The following is a 19,227-nucleotide window of genomic DNA, read 5'->3' as shown; positions in this document are numbered from 1 at the left end:
ATATGAAATGAAAAAAAAAAAAAACCTATGGCTCTTTTGGGTATTTCTTTCTTTTGGTTTAGCCAAATGTGTAGCCAAAAATCGCCTCATTCTCAATTGCCCTTGAGCCTTTCCTGTAAATGAGCGTGGTGTCTGATTTTCCTCTTCTCCAATTTTTCCACACTGCCATCAAACTCCTTAAGTACCTTTTTGGCATAAAAGGATATTTTCTAGAGGAAACAAATGAATGAAAACTTACAACATATGCTTTTTTTTTAATGACATCATCATATTCTCAAAAACCTTGAACATTTGGCTAATTTTGCACAGAAATTATCTAAAATATTTTAATGGTATCTTAACCTCACACATGTAAGTTTAGATTAGTCTTATAGTCACCTGATATGCTTCATTGTTCCTGTTTCTAGCCTAAGTGGAGTCCTTTTGATTATTTTCTTTTTTAATATTTTTGGAGATACAATGACTGATCTCGGGATAAAGCTTCTTGAACATACACACTGGTTATTTTAGGTATAAAGAGTGACTTACGATGGCTCACACCTGTAATCCTAGCACTCAGGGAGGCCAAGGTGGGAGGATCGCTCAAGGTCAGGAGTTCAAAACCAGCCTGAGGAAGAGCGAGACCCCGGCTCTACTAAAAATAGAAAGAAATTATCTGGCCAACTAAAAATATATATAGAGAGAAAATTAGCCAGGCATGGTGGCGCATGCCTGTAGTCCCAGCTCCTCAGGAGGCTGAGGCAGGAGGATTGCTTAAGCCCAGGAGTTTAAGGTTGCTGTGAACGAGGCTGACACCACGGCACTCTAGCCCAGGCAACAAAGCGAGACTCTGTCAAAAAAAAAAAAAGAAATTAAGGAACCACAGCCAGAGGTAACTGCCGTGTGCTACTAGAATGAGGCGTCCAGACCACGGTGTGTCCTGGTTTGTCTAAGCAGGGGTCCCGTTCCCAGGTCTCCACACCAGTCAGCAAAAGTTCAGGACGTGCATGACCCACCCCCCCCATCCCCACCCCCGCATCTAGGCTGATTCTGGGCTTCTGCTCAGTGGAAAATTAGGAGAGAAAACTGCAGCAGAATTCTTTATATTACGGTTTGATGCCACCCTAACTCGTAATTAGTGGAGATAAAGTTAGAGACGCACCCAAATGTTTTCTCAATCCTGGCCTTCTGTTGTTTATTTCCTCTGAAAGAAATGAGGCAATGATATTGACAAGGCCTGTGTCCTCAGGGTGGGCTTTATTTTATTTATTTGCTTCCACTTGAAAGAGAAGCCCTTTGATTGCAGAGTATCTTTTGTCCAATTGTCTCCTTTGTCACTGTTTGGTTAGAAAAACACTTCTGTCAGTAGAAATGGAAAGAATTCTGGTGGAAATAGATCAATTGGAGATTATCATTATGCCTGAGATGTTGGCTTTTCCGATTATCACCAGTTGATACTGTTACTTCCTGACAAAATAATAACAAATGTAAAATTCCAGCCCAGGAAAAGGCAATTTAGGAAGGAATTACAATGTTCAGTACAATAATTAATACCTTTGAGGCAGTACCTGTCTTGTCTGTTTCCAGTGCCTTGGAGGTATTATTTGTGAATCTTAAACTATAAAATTTTAAGTCTGGAGATTTCTCTTTCCACATGGCATTTTTGGAGGGTTTACCACCAGAGTTCAAATAATGCAATGGTACTGCTTAAGAAATATATTTTCACAAGGTGTATTTGTAATGTAAAAGTTTTGTATATTACTTTAAAATATATTAGTATAAAAACAGATCGCATTTTACCTCAAATTTAAAACTTCGTCTGTATGATGTTTAATTATGGAACAATCATAGAAAGTCATGGACTAGGAGTCAGATGGCTTGGTGTCTAATCCTAGCTCAGCCGTTCATTGGCCCAGTCATTTGTCCTCTCAGGACTTACGTCTCCTTTATGGTAAAATGATGGTGTTGTGATTCCTGGAGTGTTCTCTAAAGTGTTAAGTTCTATGATTCCCTGATGCGCTAGGATCCATGTATACTTTCAGATATGCTGGGAAATTTAGCATTTTTAAAAGTAATTTTAGGAATAATAAAACAATTGAGGACATTTAAAAACCCTTCCTACAAGTTTATTTCATTTCATTTATTAATTCAATTTTTAAAACTTCATCTTTCAGAAATAGAAGTCACTCTGTCAGGCAGCATGTCACTTGCCTTCCTGTTCAATGAATTTGTGAAATTGTGTACCACCTCCCGAGTGCCACGTAAGGGGCGGGCGGTCTTGCAATCCTGCATAGTTATTAATAAAAGATAGCTGTTCTAGTTGGTGGTCCACCTCCTACAACAGTCCTGACAGACACTGGCTTTCATCTCGTAACTGGCGACCATGGTGGTAACAGATGACTTTCAAACAGCTGTCACAAGCTGAAAACAAAGCAAAAAAAGCCACCCTCCCACACTATATACAGACAGCTTGCCAATAGCTGAAATGAATCCTTCCTGGAGTATTTTAACAAATGTTGTTTTCTTCTTTCTTTCTTTCTTTCTTTCTTTCTTTCTTTCTTTCTTTCTTTTTTTTTTGGATGCTGTTACAATTAAACAGAAACATAAAACTCAGACAAGCCGGCTTCATGTTTCCCATAAACCTAACTCCCTAAATTTTCTAATGGGATCACAGCAATGAGTGGTTTCTAGATGCATTTAAAATGTGTTAATTGCCTGCATGAATTGGCTTTTAAAACCTACACAAATCTTCAAATTCTTCAACCTCAAGATTCTACTGGAAGTCCCATGAGGTGCTGTGCTGTCTTGGTAATGTTTGTCCACAGTTCAGTGCTTAGGTTGCAAATTATATCAAATAGAGAAAATGGGAAATGAAAAAATTCTGTGTCTTAAGCACACTTTTTCCTCCTCCTCTTATAATGATCGCATCACCAGAGCCCTTGTTATTCCGAAAATCATGAAAATAATCATTCATTCCTACTGGAGAAAAAGCTGGTGTGGACACCCTTCCACGAAGAAGGCTGTTGGTGTCCTGGGTCATTTCTGGAGAACTCATTTCTGTCCTGCGGTTAATTAAACTACAAACACATCCATCTGACAACTTGGACAACTTTTCCACTCTCTGTGTTGGAATGTCTGGCTTTCTCTCATTTGCTCCTGGACAATTTCTACCTGTCATGAGCATCTTCCTTAACTGAAAGCCCCGAGCCTGTGTTTACACCCAGTGTTTTACCTTTGATTAGGACCCGGCAGAAGGTAAGCTTGTGGTCTGTCTTCTCGCATCTGGCTGGGCTGAAAACAAGACATGAGAATAAAAACATGGCTTTTGATGAAAAAAATGCATTAATTTAACAGGTGATTTTTCTTTCAGTGACTGACATAGTAAACTTCATTTGAGACACGTCTGAGCCTCACGTCCTTCAATTTTTTTTCTTTTAGATTCCGTGCGGACAGCTCATGAACAAAGATGAGAAACTGGTGGTGTTCACCACTCCGTATGAAGACTCTGAAAGGTAATAACAACACTTTGTTTAGAAGTTATAAGCCTCTCATAGTGATATTCTAATGAGAGCTCCTCTGTTTTCTGACAAAGATGGTGAGTTTATTAAGAGTGGATGAGCACCTATCAGGTGGAGCCTTGCAGAAAAGACAGAAACAGATGAGGTGACAGTGAGGGACAAGAATCATGGTAGATAATGAAGGTTATTTGATTTATAAAGTATTTGGCAAATTTCCATTGACAAACCTTGATACTTAGTTTGATTTCTCTTTAATGGCACAAATTTTCTCCTAGGAAACAACTCTGTTTTAGGAATAAGGTGAAGAAGTAGCTGTATCTTTCCTCCTGATTTGTTTAATCCTTAGCTCAGATATATAGCAAGAAGTTGACTAAGTTCCTTATGAAAAAATTCCTTCCTCAGCCGCTTTCCACATTCTTCCAGTCTTTCAAGGTTTTGCTCAAGCTTCACTCTACTTGTTGGGCCCCAGAATTATGTCTTTGATTTCTTATTTGGCACCTTTTATGTGCACGATACCCTGCTACGTGCTTGCAGGAGAAGAATCAGATGCGGATCCTACGCTCTAGCTGTTTGCAGTATAGAAGCGCAAGGCCATGCACACAGCTAAGTACAATATACAGTGGGATGTTTTGCCGCATAAGGAGACACAGACAAACTGCCCTGGGAAATCTGAGGAAAGTAGATTGCTAGAGGTTAGGACAGGGTGCAAGAAGAAGCTGTTGGACCCAATTTCTGGCAAAGGGAAAATGAGGAGAAAGATGGAATAAGAGAAGGGGAGAGTATTCCAGACTGAAGGCAGAGTGTGCACAGAGGTGTGGTGGCAGGAGAGTCGAGTGCTGGCATCAAGACCAGTGACCGAGGCCGGGCATGGTGGCTCACGCCTGTCATCCCAGCACTCTGGGAGGCTGAGGCAGGAGGATCGCTCAAGGTCAGGAGTTCGAGACCAGCCTGAGCAAGAGCGAGACCCCGTCTCTACTAAAAATAGAAAGAAATTATATAGACAGCTACAAATATATATAGAAAAATTAGCCGGGCATGGTGGCGCATGCCTGTAGTCCCAGCTACTTGGGAGGCTGAGGGAGGAGGATCGCTTGAGCCCAGGAGTCTGAGGTTGCTGTGAGCGAGGCTGACGCCACGGCACTCTAGCCCAGGTGACAAAGCGAGACTCTGTCTCAAAAAAAAAGACCAGTGACCAGTGACCCGTCCGCCTCGGCCTCTGCCCCGGGCCTGCGGCACAGAAGAAGGACGTCCGGTGGGCATCCCGAGTGAGGACTGAGCGGCCGGGAGTGCCGTCCACAGGCCAGCGTCTCTGTTTAGAAAGACAGAACTTCTGTCGTGCAACATCTTTTGGGCGAAAGATAATGTAAAGAAGTAATAATTAGGTTTCTATTAACACATCAATGTTTCTTAAACTAGGACTCCCAGACCCTGTGTGTCTGGGGCATCTGTTCGGGTTCTCTGTGAGAATCGTTTCATTAAAAGAGACCCACGCATATTTCCGATATGAAAATCATGGTTGGACGAGGGAGGCCATTACGATTTGGGGATGGGGTCGCTAACAGGCTAGCGTAGCAATGGTGTCTGAAACCGACTGGCAATGTGGAAGAATAGGGCTTGGATAAATACAGACATATTGATTTCTCCCTTTCCCCTCAGCCGGTTCCATTCAGTATTTTAACAAGCATTTTAGCCTTTAATTGTGTACGACTCAGCATTTCTCCGTGTGCCGCTCTTCACGACTCTGCGCGGTGTGTTTGGGGTCTCGCCGGCTCAACGCGGTTCCCTCCACCCCGAGGGAAGAGCCAGCACACGGCGAGGCAGCCCTGGGCGTCGTGGGTCTGCAACAGGCCTCGACCCATCTCGTGGACATTTTTATAAAACTTCAGTAAAACTCAAATTTGCCTCACAGGAACAGTCTGAGGACTAACTGATTCTATCAAAAACTTCCAGGATACCATCAGCATCATGGAAACATAGAAAATAGATGATGTTGAACAATTTCTAGGACAGAAGATGCCCCATGCTCCTTTGGTAGCAGAAAAACATGTTTGACTACATGTTATAGTTCAAAAAAGAAAGAATGAAAGGGAGAAGAAAAGAAAGAAAGAGAAAAAGGAAGGGAAGGAGGAAGAAAGGGAGAGGAGGGAGGGAGGGGCGGGGAGAGACCCCTGCTTCCCCAGGGGCCGGGGTCACCTCGCCCCAAGCTCGGACTCCCACGGCCATTTCCCTCCGTGCGGAGGATCGTAGGGACTTGTACGGGCTCCTGCGTCCCACCTTACAGCCCCTCTTCCCGGCGATGCTTATTAACGTTCCGATTCTCTGTATCTACTAACGATGAAGATTGTACAGAATTTAGTAGGTAACATACTTTTTTCTCTAGTGGTCAAAAACCCGTATTTCTAAGGGAGAGAGAGAGAGTTGGGGCCTTTGATAGTAATCTAAAATGCCCAGAAGATGCCTTTCAAGTTACCTGTAAGGTCTGCGTGATCCGGGGCTCGGAAGGAAGGATGCGGGGCTGAGGGATGAGCTGCCGTTGCGTCTTGGTCTCAGGGGACCTGGGGGAGAAGGCAGAGAGCAGGGAGATGAGAGGAAACGGCAGGAGCAGAGTGGCGAGCACCTGAGTCACCTTTTTACAATAATTGCAATACTGTAGATTCGGCAAGGGTAACACTTGCCATCTCCTGACACATTATATTAATATATTGATATTATGGTTGTCATCCCAAGCAAGGTTTCATAAGAAAAGTCAAGGAGTGGAGGAAACAACTTTGATTCTCAGCGTGGGGGATTATCAGCGTAAACACAGTATTTTGTAGTTTTTGTTTCACTTTCACATAGCCTGGAAGCATATCATTTTAAAGGCAGCCCCATTCCACCTGTTACGATCCTGGGGTCATCCTTTTTTTTGTTTGTTTGAAGTACTCTTATAATGATGCTAGTTCTTCACTTTAATTTCTCAAAAGCAGATGTTTCTCTGTCCAAACAATTCTTTTAAGAAGTATATTTTAAAAAAAAAATGATTGTGCATGCAGAAAATTACAATTATAACCTTGCAAAAAAAACTTTTTTTTTTTTTTTTTTTTTGAGACAGAGTCTCACTCTGTTGCCCAGGCTAGGGTGAGTGCCGTTTCGTCAGCCTAGCTCACAGCAACCTCAAACTCCTGGGCTCAAGTGATCCTCCTGCCTCAGCCTCCCAAGTAGATGGGACTACAGGCATGCGCCACCATGCCCAGCTAATTTTTTCTATATATATTTTTAGTTGTCCATGTAATTTCTTTCTGTTTTTAGTAGAGATGGGGTCTCGCTCTTGCTCAGGCTGGTCTCGAACTCCTGACCTTCAGCGATCCTCCCACCTTGGCCTCCCAGAGTGCTGGGATTACAGGCGTGAGAAGGAAAACTATTATGATTCATTTTAGCCTGAAGTAGAGCTCATCTCAGAAGAGTAGGATGAACCCAGGTTCTCATGAAGTGCCCGTGTCACCTGGCATGAAACTCACTCCTAATGGCAGTCGGTCACCTGCTCTTAAACACAGGGGAATGACATCACTCCCTCCTTGCCTTCTGCTAACAATATACCGGTTCTCACAGGCACATAAGGAACTCCTGTGTCTTTCCTCCTATTCAAACCATTCAAATGTCTTTATGTAAACCACTGGCGTCCTTTAAGAAAACCAACAATAGTTTTGTCTTTTTTCCCTCCGTGTGAACAGCACGCTGCCTCCCAGATGCAGCGTTGAGCAGCCAGACAGCTGCTGGCTATTAAAAGTCCCGTAAAGCTCCATTATTTTGCTCATAAAGGGAAGAGAAGTGCAGGGACGTTTATGGGGTGACAGGCAGATGTTTTCGTTGGACTACACAAGCGGTGAGCGAAAACTAAAATGATCTCTTTTGTGATATCATCAGCATTTTTACAATTCTTTTGGCCTCTTTATTTTTAACCCCCTTCTTACCTGCCCTAAAGTAAGCTATTCTGGAAATGCAGAATAAAGGACCATGGACACAGTTACTGTCCACCTTGCAGGGAAGTTAACGCTGTCTGCCGCTTTCTCATAAAGACAGGCATCCCTGAGTAAGGCTGGTGGCAGGCATCGTTCCTGGCGGGTCTGGTGGGCTTCTTCTTTTTCCACTGGGGAGGGGAGGGTGCCTGCCACCAGCCTTACAAGAACATCAAAGCCACCCTGGGTTTCTGTCCAACAGCTTAATTAAGTTTCTTCTCTTTCCACACTAAGAAAGTAGCTTCTCAACCATGTGTTTATATGTAATATATTAAACAAAATGAACTCTTATTGGATTGATAAATCCACAGAGATTTAAGACAAGGGACTTTGGGAAAACTTGTGCCTTCAGCCACACTCTCTAAAGCACCTTCTGGAAAAACTTCTTCCATGCAAACAACACTCATGCAGTGGACCTTCCGTTCTCTGAGGCCTGGCTGGGACACAAGGACCAAGAAGATCCCTAGAGTCCGTCTTCATATCTGTCTTTTTTTAATACTTTATGCTTACATAAGCTCTTGGATTCGAAGCAACAATTGCTTCTAAAGCTGCAACCACGTGCTAAGAAGTATTTGGGAGATACCACTGGAAAAAAGACCAGATTAGAACTTTCCCAAGAACCAATTTATCATTTGTCTGGGAAGGATTGGTATTGTCTCCCAGCATGAGATTTGTATGTCTGGAGACTGGAAATTGGCCAGGTTTTTACCTCAATGGAAATGTCTTTGATAAAAACCTCAGAGAGGCCGGGCATGGTGGCTCACGCCTACAATCCTAGCACTCTGGGAGGCCGAGGCGGGAGGATTGCTCAAGGTCAGGAGTTCAAGACCAGCCTGAGGAAGAGCCAGACCCCATCTCTACTAAAAATACAAAGAAATTATATGGACAACTAAATATATATAGAAAAGAAAATGAGCCGGGCATGGTGGCGTAGGCATGTAGTCCCAGCTACTCGGGAGGCTGAGGCAGGAGGATCGCTTGAGGTCAGGAGTACGAGACCAGCCTGAGCAAGAGCGAGACCCCATCTCTACTAAAAATAGAAAGAAATTAGCAAAACAACTAAAATATATACAAAAAAATTAGCCGGGCATGGTGGCACATGCCTGTAGTCCCAACTACTCGGGAGGCTGAGGCAGGAGGATCACTTGAGCCCAGTAGTTTGAGGTTGCTGTGAGTGAGGCTGATGCCGCGGCCCTCTAGCCCGGTCAATAGAGTGAGACTCTGTCAAAAAAAAAAAAAGAATAACTATTGTCTTTTATTTTGGGGAGTTTGTTTGACTTTAAGGCACACAACATAATTCTTAGAAACTAATTTTAAACACATGAGACACAAAACGATGCCCCGTAACCAGATGTTCCACCGCGAGCCGCAGGAGCCCGGCCGTCCTGCATGGAGCGCCTGTGGTTTCGTGGCCAGCCCTGCTGGGTCCCTCCAGGCACTAACTAAAGCCTGGGCACGGCCACCCTGCTGTGCCCTCTCATGGCACGTCTGATCATCAAGCTTCCTGAACTTTTCTCACACCTCAGAACCTGCTTTCTTGCCCCTCCCCATCCAGACTCATCGAAGCGTCCGGTGACACAGCGTGGAGTCCATCCACAAGCCACCCGGAGTCACCATAGCCACCAAATTTCCCCCCTGACCTTCAAGTCCCACCCTCTTCCCCCGCACCGGGTTCCGCTTTTACTGAGACTCAGAGCGGCTTACCAAAAAGTGACCTTTACTTTCACTCTCACCCGGCAGATCCAGGAGCCAGTTTCACTTTGTGGCACCTCCCTCGGGCTCAGTCCCACCGTGACAGGTTAGTTGCCAGCACAGCTCGGTGAGCGGACGGAGGACTCGGATGGCCGGCTGGGCTGGAGTTCCAGGAATCTGCAAACAAAAGTTTCTCTGAGGCAGTTTACATAAAAATAAACAAACAAAAATGTCTGTTGAGGAAAGGCCAGCCAAGGTGCCTGACTGCCGGCAGGGACTCTCTGATCAGCGATCAATGGCTTCGGCAGGGAGTGTCGCCGCGGTTCTCTCTGAACCCGATCGTTCTACCATAGGAACAGACGGCAGCTCGTTGGTGGCCGGGCCGTGTGTGCTCGGGGGTCTCTTTATGACCCCGCAGCCTGGCAGTGACAGCTGCCCACGGCCAAACCTCTGTGTCAACATGAGAAGCGGTGCTAAGAGGCGCGGAAAACCCCGCAGCCTCGCAAGTGCCACCGAGGGACAGATTTGAGAAATCGGGTCTAAATAAAGACGGCCGCGGGCCCCCCGCGGTTTTTGAGAAACCGTGGCCAACCGGTGACCTCTTCTTAATGTGAGACTATGCAAAAGGGAATTTGCAATTTTTGTAGGGTCTTCTTTGTAAAAACAACCCTTCTTTAGTTGTTCTGGTGAACCCGGCGCTCAGCAGTCCCGGGTGCGGCTGGTGTCACCTACCCGGGTGAGAACAAGAGCCAGAGGGACCGCCGGCAGCACACTGAGTCCATTCGGGGCGGTAAAGGACGCCAGCGACAGTGCTCACGACGCCCCGACGGACAAGCGAACGAAGTGCCAGATGCCATCCCGGTGTTGCCGGGTGACGGCCCGGCCTGTGACGGTGGCTTTTGGAGAGGGACACTGTTCCCAGGTCGCCCCCAGCCTATACACAGGTTCGCCCTTGCCCAGCATGTGCCCCCCCCACGAGGGCCCTCTGGGCTTGGCCAGGTCCCAACCCTCCCCCAACACGGCAGCCTGCGCGGGACGCTCGGGTGGGTCCCCTGACAGTGACCAGCTCTCACGTCACCTGGCAAAGCTAAGTGTCCTTGGCCTCCCGTGTTCCCTGAGGAAACCAAAGGACACTCACCGCTGGACGTTGTGACTCTCTCTCCTCGGAGCCATTGTTCCCTGGCTGCTGCAGTTGGTCACACACCGTCAGTTCCAGCTGAGTGGGGGGTTGGGGAGATAAAAATCAGTTCACAATGGACGCGGTGGCTCACGCCTGTGATCCCGGCACTCTGGGAGGCCGAGGCGGGAGGATCGCTCGAGGTCAGGAGTTCAAGACCAGCCTGAGCAAGAGCGAGACCCCGTCTCTACTAAAAATAGAAGGAAATAATATGGACAGCTAAAAATATATAGAGAAAAAATGAGCCGGGCATGGTGGTGCAAGCCTGTAGTCCCAGCTACTCGGGAGGCTGAGGCAGGAGGATCGCTTGAGCCCAGGAGTTTGAGGTTGCTGTGAGCGAGGCTGACGCCATGACACTGACTCTAGCCTGGGCAACAGAGCGAGACTCTGTCTCAAAAAAAAAAAAAAATCAGTTCAGTGATAAGCCCAATCATGGGTTGAAATCTCTAATCAAAGTCGCCAGTTGCCGCCGCCGCCTCTCCCAGTCCATTGACCCCTCCTCTAACCGGGGCCTTTGGAGTCCTTGTTTTCCTGCCAGACGATGGCATTTCCAAGTAGAAGGACAGAAACATTCGTTTCTCACAGGCCCATGCCTGGCTTCTTTTGCTCTTAAATGAAAACACGGTTCAGTCACAACCAGCCCTACAGGCACCTCTGCAAGCTGCACCCCCTGCAGGTGTTACGTGCACATCCCTGGACGTCTTCTCGCTCCAACATTCGTCCCTCACTGGTTCCCTGAGCTGGTGCCACCCCCGTTTCCATGGTGTCTCTCAGGTGTCCTTTTCTCTGGATTTTTCTCTCGATCTTCTATTTTTGTGTCTCATTTTGTTCTGTTTTGTATTTTTTTGCTTTGAACTATCTGTCTCCTCTCTTAGCACTCAGCTGGGCCCGCCATGCCCCATCTGGGTTTTCTCACGTTTTTTGTTTGCTTGGTTGGTTGGTTTTAGAATTTCGCTAAACTGCCTCTTAATTTTTTACAACTTTGTATCTCTGGCCATCCAAGAGGATCTGTACTCTTTCCAAAAGATCTCTTTAAAAGATTTACATGTTAAAGACGATCTCTTTCTCATTACCCTCCCTAATTCTTCACTTTTATTAAAAATATTTAAACACCTCAGAGCTGTATGTATATTTTATGACCTAAAACAGTAGATGCTCTCATGGGTCACAACTCAGGCCACAGCAGTCACCTTTGAGAGGAGGGGCTGTGCCCGTAACATGTTCCATGATTTTGTTAACCCTCTCTTTGAACCTATCGATATTTTCCAAATAGATATACTAGTTTTTAACTCTATCTAGAGGCAATTAATCTTCCTGATACTTGAGTTGACTTTCACTAGATCTTCCAAGATGTGTTTATTAAAGAACATGACTGCAAATTCACTATAGATTTGTTCAGAGGCAGAATAATGTTACAGTCTTTGTCATTTTTTTAACGGAAACTTTGACATGTAAGCTCCAAAAGATCAGGGATTTTTTTTTCTGTTTTGTTCATTGATACAAGAATATGCCAACCACCAAGAAAAGTATGTGGCCCAAAACAGGTGTTCAATAATTATTTGCTGAATGAATGATAAAATCTAGTCATTTTAAAGTTTTGCCATGTAGCCCTGTAAGGGTAATTTCATAAGCAAATAATCTACAATGCCTTGTAACTCTCTTTGCAACTGAAAGTTTAGGCCGCAAATACCGAGTCCATTTGTTCTGGTTTTTTTCTCTGAATGCAATTCTTTACAATGAAGCCATGTGTGACCTTTCAGCCTCTTCCCACAAACTTGTGCACTTCTCCTGCAGTTTATTTCTTTTGCTTTAGCATTTTGGTTTGAAAAGCCTTAGTAGTATCATTGTTTATCTTTCTAATAATTTATAAAAGAAACAAGAATGAAAATTCTCCTAGCCCAAATCCCCAAGAAAAATCAAATATTTATACTCACCCAGAAATGTCTGTTATCTGTACCCTTTGATTCTTTTCTAGAATCTATTTTTTAAATGACAAACATTTTCATATTTATTCAATGGTTTAAACTGCCTTTGCCTATAAGCTTAGTGACGGTTTCACATGTGTATTTATTCAGCAAGAAACTGTTCCTTCCACAGATTAGATGACTTTATAGCAGTGAGTCTGTATCGTGGCAGTCCGGTGCTCACTGATGAGGCATTTGCGTTTGTTCCAGGGCTCTCTTTATTAAACAAGAACAGTATCAGCAATCCTCATTTCTCCTTCATGGGGGCTAACATATTTTCAGCAAGGTTTCTAAATTTGCCCTCAAATTCCCTGTGGTGATTACGAGGAGTCCACAGGGAGGTGAAATGCCAGCCCTCGGAGCCAAGGTGAAGGCCTTTCAAGGTTTGGGGTTTTTGTTTGTATATTTTGTTTTTTCTTTAAGTATTATGGCAGGAATATTCACTTCATTTTCTGAAATCCTTGGGCTAGAACAGACCATCAAAGTAATTTGATTCACACAAATGCTCTTCTTCCACATCCTTTTAGAAACACAAAACAAAACAAAACTCTAAATCATCTTAGTTGCTTTGGTTAGCACTAATTTCACAAATCCCAAGAAAGATTTATTGGCCTGAATCTTATTTCCTGATACATAATGAAATGCTATTAATAATTTCATTTTTATAAAGTGATTTCTACCTTGAGCATAATTCAAGGATCAAATCAGATCTCATTTTTTAAGCTTAGTATTTTAAGTACTTTCTCATGCACTTTTAAAATACTTTCAAACTTACCAAAAATTTCTAAGAAGTGTACAAAAATATGTTTTCCTCAGCCATTTGAAAGCAAGTCATCACTGGGTGACTTGGTATGCATATCCTACAAACAAGGATGCTGTCCAATACAGCCACAAGATTGCCATCAGAATCAGAATGTGAACGTTGATTGATACAGTACTCCCATCTAATACTCAAACCCCATTCAGGTTCTGCCAATTATCCTGTCAATGTCCTCCACAGAAAAAGGAATCCAATCCGGGATCATACATTACATTAGTTTTCATCGTTTTTATTCTCTTGAAATCTGGGGCAGTTCCTCAGTCTTGGCCTGTATGTCCAGAACACTCCAGAAGACCATGGGCCTGATATTCTGTGGAATGTTTCTCAGTTTGTTTTGGGCAAACGCTTCCTTGTAGTTAATTTCAGGTTATGCATTTTTGGCAGGGACACCACAGATGGGGAGCTATGTGTCTTGTCATGCATATGGTCCAGTTTTGATTTTTCCCATTACAAGGGATTCTAACCTCGATCCTTTGATCAAGGTGGTATCTGCCAAGATTCTCCAACGTGAAGTTATTCTTAGTATTTCCTTTAGTTGTCTCTAAGTACTTGGGGGGGACTATGGAATTATGTAAATATTCCATCTCTCATCAAATTTTCAGCCACCAGTTTTAACATCCATTGATATTTCTCATTTGAATTATTAATCATGGTTGTCAGATAGTGATTTTCTAATACCATAATGCTCTCTACATTTATTGGTAAGGCATTCCAATGTAAAGAAAAGCTTTGTCTTATACCCATTTATGTTTATTGGAAGTTTTTTCATCAATATAAATTAATGATTCCTATTTGATGAGTTACAATACATTCTCATCATTATATATTTTGATGTTGAAAGTGTCCTATATTTGATCAGTTCTCTGAGTATTTACTAATTTCTGTCACAAAAGAAATTCCAGGCTCATCAATTTCACATCCCTATGAACATCACAAAAGACAAGAGAGAACACGAATTATTGCAATTTTTTGTAAAACCGACTTACACATGACAGTGTCATGTCTGATCTCTGGGGGACTGTTCCCTGTCTTTCCATCTGGCTGATAGGGTGCAAGCCACTTTTTGTCAGATTCCCCACACTAGTTTTGCTAGAGGTGGTGCAAAATACCCTGAATCAAATCATGATCGGTTATTATCATGTGTGGGGTAACTCGATGTATTTATTAGAACTGTTTCTGAAAAACTTCTACTTAAGCTGTTTGATGTAAGTCTATTACATAAATGTCCAACATTATTGGCAACTCAAAAAACTTTATTAAAAAAGAAGTAATTGTGCTCACTTCAGCAGCACAGACACTAACACTGGAACAAGACATGGAATACACAGGAGTTGGCATGCTCACTAGGATGAATTGTGAATTTGTGAAGTGTTCCATATTTTAAAAAAAGAAAATAAAAGAAATAATTTTCATTAAGAGTTTTAAAATAAATAAAACAAATGAGCTATAATTATTACTCACATGGACACCACCTATTCTCTAGCCCCCGCCTTCCTAAACTCAAAATTCAAAATGAAAACCTTCAGAAAAAGGGGCCTTCAGGAACTTTCTATGGGAACTGAATGCAGAGCGCCCTCTAGAGGCAGCATTGAATTGATGCAATATTTCTAACAGCAAATGGACTATTTTTTTTTCTTTTTTCTATTTTTAAAAATTTTTATTTATCTATTTTTTTGAGACAGAGTCTCACTCTGTTCCCCGGGCTACAGTGCCGTGGCATCAGCCTAGCTCACAGCAACCTCCAACTCCTGGGCTCAAGCGATCCTCCTACCTCAGCCTCCCGAGTAGCTGGGACTACAGGCATGTGACACCATGCCCGGCTAATTTTTTTCTATATATATTTTTAGTTGGCCAGATAATTCCCTTCTATTTTTTTAGTAGAGACGGGGTCTCGCTCTTGCTCAGGCTGGTCTCGAACTCCTGACTTCGAGTGATCCTCCCACCTCGACCTCCCAGAGTGCTAGGATTACAGCTGTGAGCCACTGCGCTCAGCCAAGAATATGATTTTTACAGAACTTTGTCCACAGCTTACCTCTCACTGGGGCTCACACCAGCACCCGCAGCTGCACTTCATCTCTGCTTCGAGTTGGCTGCTCTGCCGGCACCGTCCACCTGGGCACAGATGCAGGAAGTTGGGCTCAGGTGTGCAGCATCAGTACAGCGACCCAGCACATCAACAAAGCAAAGAGGAAATACACAGGGATCCAGCCAAGAATGCACCTTGAGGGCAATGACAGAGTCCGTGTTTGTAAGAAATATTCCCCCATTCTCTGAGCTTTCATTTCAGACATGCAAAATACAATTTTGAGACATTTATTTAAATTATGAAACCACATACCTTTGGGTAAAACTTTAGAAATATTCATTCTTGCCCAAGGACAATGCTACTTTAAAAATTCTCTGAGCAAACTTTTTCTCTTCTACTACCTTTTTAAGCCACATCTGTCAATATTTGCAATTACTAAAATAATTCAGATACCTGAACTTAATCACCTAAAACCCACGTACACAGAGTAATTTCTTTATCAAGTAATTTGTTTCTCCCCAAATAGCCAGGAGCAAACTTAAAGTACTAATCGAACACTTAAAGTACTTCTAAGTGTCTAAAGTGTTTAACATAACAGTTTGCAAAAAGTTGAAAACATGACCCTCATGCAAACATAAAATGAAGATATGTCTAAGATTTTATTGAACTCATTCATTAATGAGGTATCCAGAAAGATAAGAAGGCTCATTCAAGGAGCATTTGAAGAGCTGGGTGCTTAGGGGCAATTCAGTAAAGGAATGTCAGAATAAGATGGTTAGATTAGATACAAACCTGCCCTACACAGCAGTAAACCATAACCTTTGAGGTTATCTTTTCTCCCAGACAGAATTCTACAAGTTAACAATGCCTAGGCTCTAATCATCTAATAAAATTTAAATAAACAAACCCTGGATGAGCCTGATAAAGGCATTCAAAGACGCTGCATCCTTTAGGTAATTTTTTAGAGACTCCTGTAAGTACAGATGCTTTTGAACAAGTAATAAACGTATGAGGGCTCCAAATATACCTGCAAATCATTCATGTGTCTTCCCCTGTCCTCTCTGCTTGCTCACTGGGGTGACAGGGCAGATTGTCACTTCCCAGTGTTAGTCTAGGGAAAAACAGCTCACAGTCGTGGATCATGTAGGGAAACTTTTTTTTGAAAAAAATTTTCAGTGTCAAATTGGCTTAACCAACTACCCTGTTGGTAAAATATAATTTATATTAATATCGTTCCTATTTACTTTCTGTGTTGATTTATTCTGTGAGTGAAGGGCAGGAAGGAGGGATTGCACCAAAGGAGGTTTGTGTCTATATAAGTTCAAAATAAGCCATGAATAAGCCACTTGCCAAACAGGGATTTACCGAATGTCACTCTCAGCTCGAGCTCTTAGCCCAATGGTATGGCTTCTATAATTCCCTGTTCACTTGCAATTTAGTAAGAAGGGCCCCTCAAATGAAGATTTTAGTAACTGTGTTTGATTAAAAGATCTATTTCTGAATTTTTATAGTTCCTCCATGGAAAAAAGAAAGAGAAAGAGAGAAAAGAAAGGAACAAAGAAAGAAAAAGAAAGAAAAGAAAAGAAAAGGAAGAGAAAGAAAGAAAGAAGGAAGAAAGGAAGAAAGAAAGAAAGATTAAAGTATACTCTTACACCAAAAAAAAAAAGCCACAGTGAGATTTGATTTTAAAGGAGTCCTCATGACAGTAACTAAAGTTGGATCCGTGTGTTCCAACTTATAAGCAGGACAAGAACGTGATAAAAACTATAGACCTTGTCCTCAGAAAGAGACAATAAGCACATAACATTTTTTATTTAGCTTCATTAAGGATGGTTCACGGACCCCCTGAATCCTAACCATGGAACTGGTCAAGAACTCACCACTTTAAAAACCGGGGAGTTCCAGAAAGGAGGGGCAAGAGTGGATTCCCGACCCTCATCTCTTCTCTCTCAAGCTTCTCCTAACATCGCCTTTACAAGCCGCCTACATTGCAGCTGGAGCCACCAACAGGTTGTTTTCTTTAAACAGAAAGGCCTGTCAAAATGGAAAATCTAAAATGAATTATTTGGAAGTGAAAGAGCCCTCCACGGTCCTGCTGAATTTATGGTTCCCAGCATCACTGCGAGCCCAGGGACAGAGTGAAAAGTCTCGGGCTTCAGTGTGACCGTCACCCTGCCCATCACGAGTGACGGTGGAGCAGGCACTTAGCCCCACTGACCCCCAAGTCTCCTCGCTGAAAAATAAGGATGAGCTCAGGCCAGAGCCCAGAGCACAGGCCACTGCAGTCACAGTTCTCGCTGAATCAGCCGGGCAGATTCAGGGAACACATCCCAGGGCGAGGATGATGTTAGAACTAACGCAAGGATTATATAGGACTGGTTCTGTTTGTGTTTAAAAGTTTGGTAGGGTGTTTCTCTTTCTCTATTCCACTGCAAACCTCAGGTCTTAGTGCTATATTCAGAGTATATAAAAAAATGACACAATTAATGCATTTTTCTCGTGAGTTGTGTTTTTAATGAGAAAATTCCTCCGTCATGCCAACATGATAAAAAGGGAAAGAAAAATCTGATTGGAGGAGAAGATCTGGTTTAAATCTCGGTGTTATCAGTGAACGGTTAAGTGACAGTGAGCAGTTCACTCTGGTTCTCAGCTACATGAAGCCACTGGGCTAGCTTCTACTTAAGGTAGCTGCCAGATACTCTTCGGCTGTAATATAATATTTCCATTTGGCAGCAAGTAATTGCTTAGGGATTTGCTCCCAGGTTAATTGAAGATACACAACAAAAATGGTTAACACGGGCTATAGAATTCTACAGATCTGAGTTTGATCTTGGCTTGCCAACATTTCACAGTTGACCTCACCTAAGTTAGTAAGTAAAATGCAAGGACAGTGACTACTTCAGTGGGTTGTTGTACTCATTGAATAAGAAAAATGTATTAAAGTACCTGGCTCACTGTGGGTGCTCAGTTCTTGTCATTGTTATACTATGGAAATCTCTAAACTTGTCTGCGTCCTCCTTTCCCACTTTGCGTAAGTGTGCAAGTAAGGGAAAATCGAACTCTAATACTCTTTCGAAGGGCTTTTATGTCACGAACTAATGAAAACAAAAGAAGGTCAGAGTCTGGGAGCTTCTAGAGAGGTATCCGACACAAATAACACCTCCGTGTCATTCACGAGCTCGCTCCACCCTTGCATGATTTGTGATCACCTTTGTAAAATGTGACTTTCCTGTGTCCCCCTGGGCAGGTGTGAAAGCCTGGAGCTGGACAGCCAGATCCGGGCTCTGATCGAGAGAAATGCTTCTGGTGCAAAGCGGGTCACCACGGAGGCCGGGCCGAGTCGCAGAAGTTCCTGTTCTGCAAAGGTAAGAGAGAGAATGCCTTCCTTCCGCTGCGTCTCAATGTGCCCTTCCATAGTTTACTCACCGAGAAGAATCTGTGGGGACAGTCCCCAAATCATTTACAGTCAGTCTCGTACTTCCTTGTCGCCCGAAGTGGAGCCCTATAAACCTTCTCGCACCCAGTCACTTCCTGTCACTAAAGAGCTCCTTCAGCACACGGCACCTTCCAGCTGAAAGTGCTCCGGCAGCTGTGACCACAAGAGAACGAGGAAGAGATCACGCTATTAGAAAGAATGTTGAACACAGTGACAACTCTTTCCTCGGGAGGAAGTAACCCAGTTTGAGTAAACCCATTCAAATTGGGTTACTAAAATCAGCCCAAACGCTGTTTTTGTGTAGTTGCTGTTTCTGTTTCTGTTTTGTTTTGTTTTAAGAAAAGAAAACAGGTTGTACTGATTAAAGGAGTTGTTTGACTTTGGACTTCCTCCTGTTTGAGGAGCTGGATGTCTATGGTGCTTCAAAGAAGCAAATAAAATGCAAGGGTAAGCTCACGCTAGGAACTTTGTGAACCACTTTCTAGAAATGCATCCTAAATTAACAACAGGAACTCAGACTCCATGGTCCTCCTGAGTAGAAACCATCTTTAGTGATTATTACAAAAAAATCTAATGAGTAGATTGACAGCGTGGCTGGCATTAAAAAAATGAAATAATTT

At 43.2% G+C, this 19,227-nt stretch overlaps 1 long non-coding RNA gene and 1 pseudogene across 1 annotated transcript; one reads left to right on the top strand and one right to left on the bottom strand.

Annotated features, from left to right (window-relative positions):
* Positions 1 to 789: 789 nt before the first annotated feature.
* Positions 790 to 17,856, bottom strand: LOC123629972. The gene is made up of 9 exons (XR_006732478.1): positions 17,052 to 17,856; positions 15,178 to 15,257; positions 10,263 to 10,400; positions 9,197 to 9,361; positions 5,968 to 6,052; positions 3,358 to 3,484; positions 3,212 to 3,270; positions 1,142 to 1,316; positions 790 to 829 (listed from the first exon to the last, which is right to left on the bottom strand). It is a non-coding gene; the product is annotated as an uncharacterized LOC123629972 (long non-coding RNA).
* A 302-nt stretch (positions 17,857 to 18,158) lies between these two features.
* LOC123629950 overlaps positions 18,159 to 19,227 on the top strand; it is a 91,809-nt pseudogene continuing 90,740 nt past the window's right edge.

This window comes from Lemur catta, unplaced genomic scaffold (assembly GCF_020740605.2).
Source record: "Lemur catta isolate mLemCat1 unplaced genomic scaffold, mLemCat1.pri scaffold_65_ctg1, whole genome shotgun sequence".
NCBI lineage: Eukaryota > Metazoa > Chordata > Mammalia > Primates > Lemuridae > Lemur > Lemur catta.
This window is presented reverse-complemented; position numbering and strand designations above follow the sequence as displayed.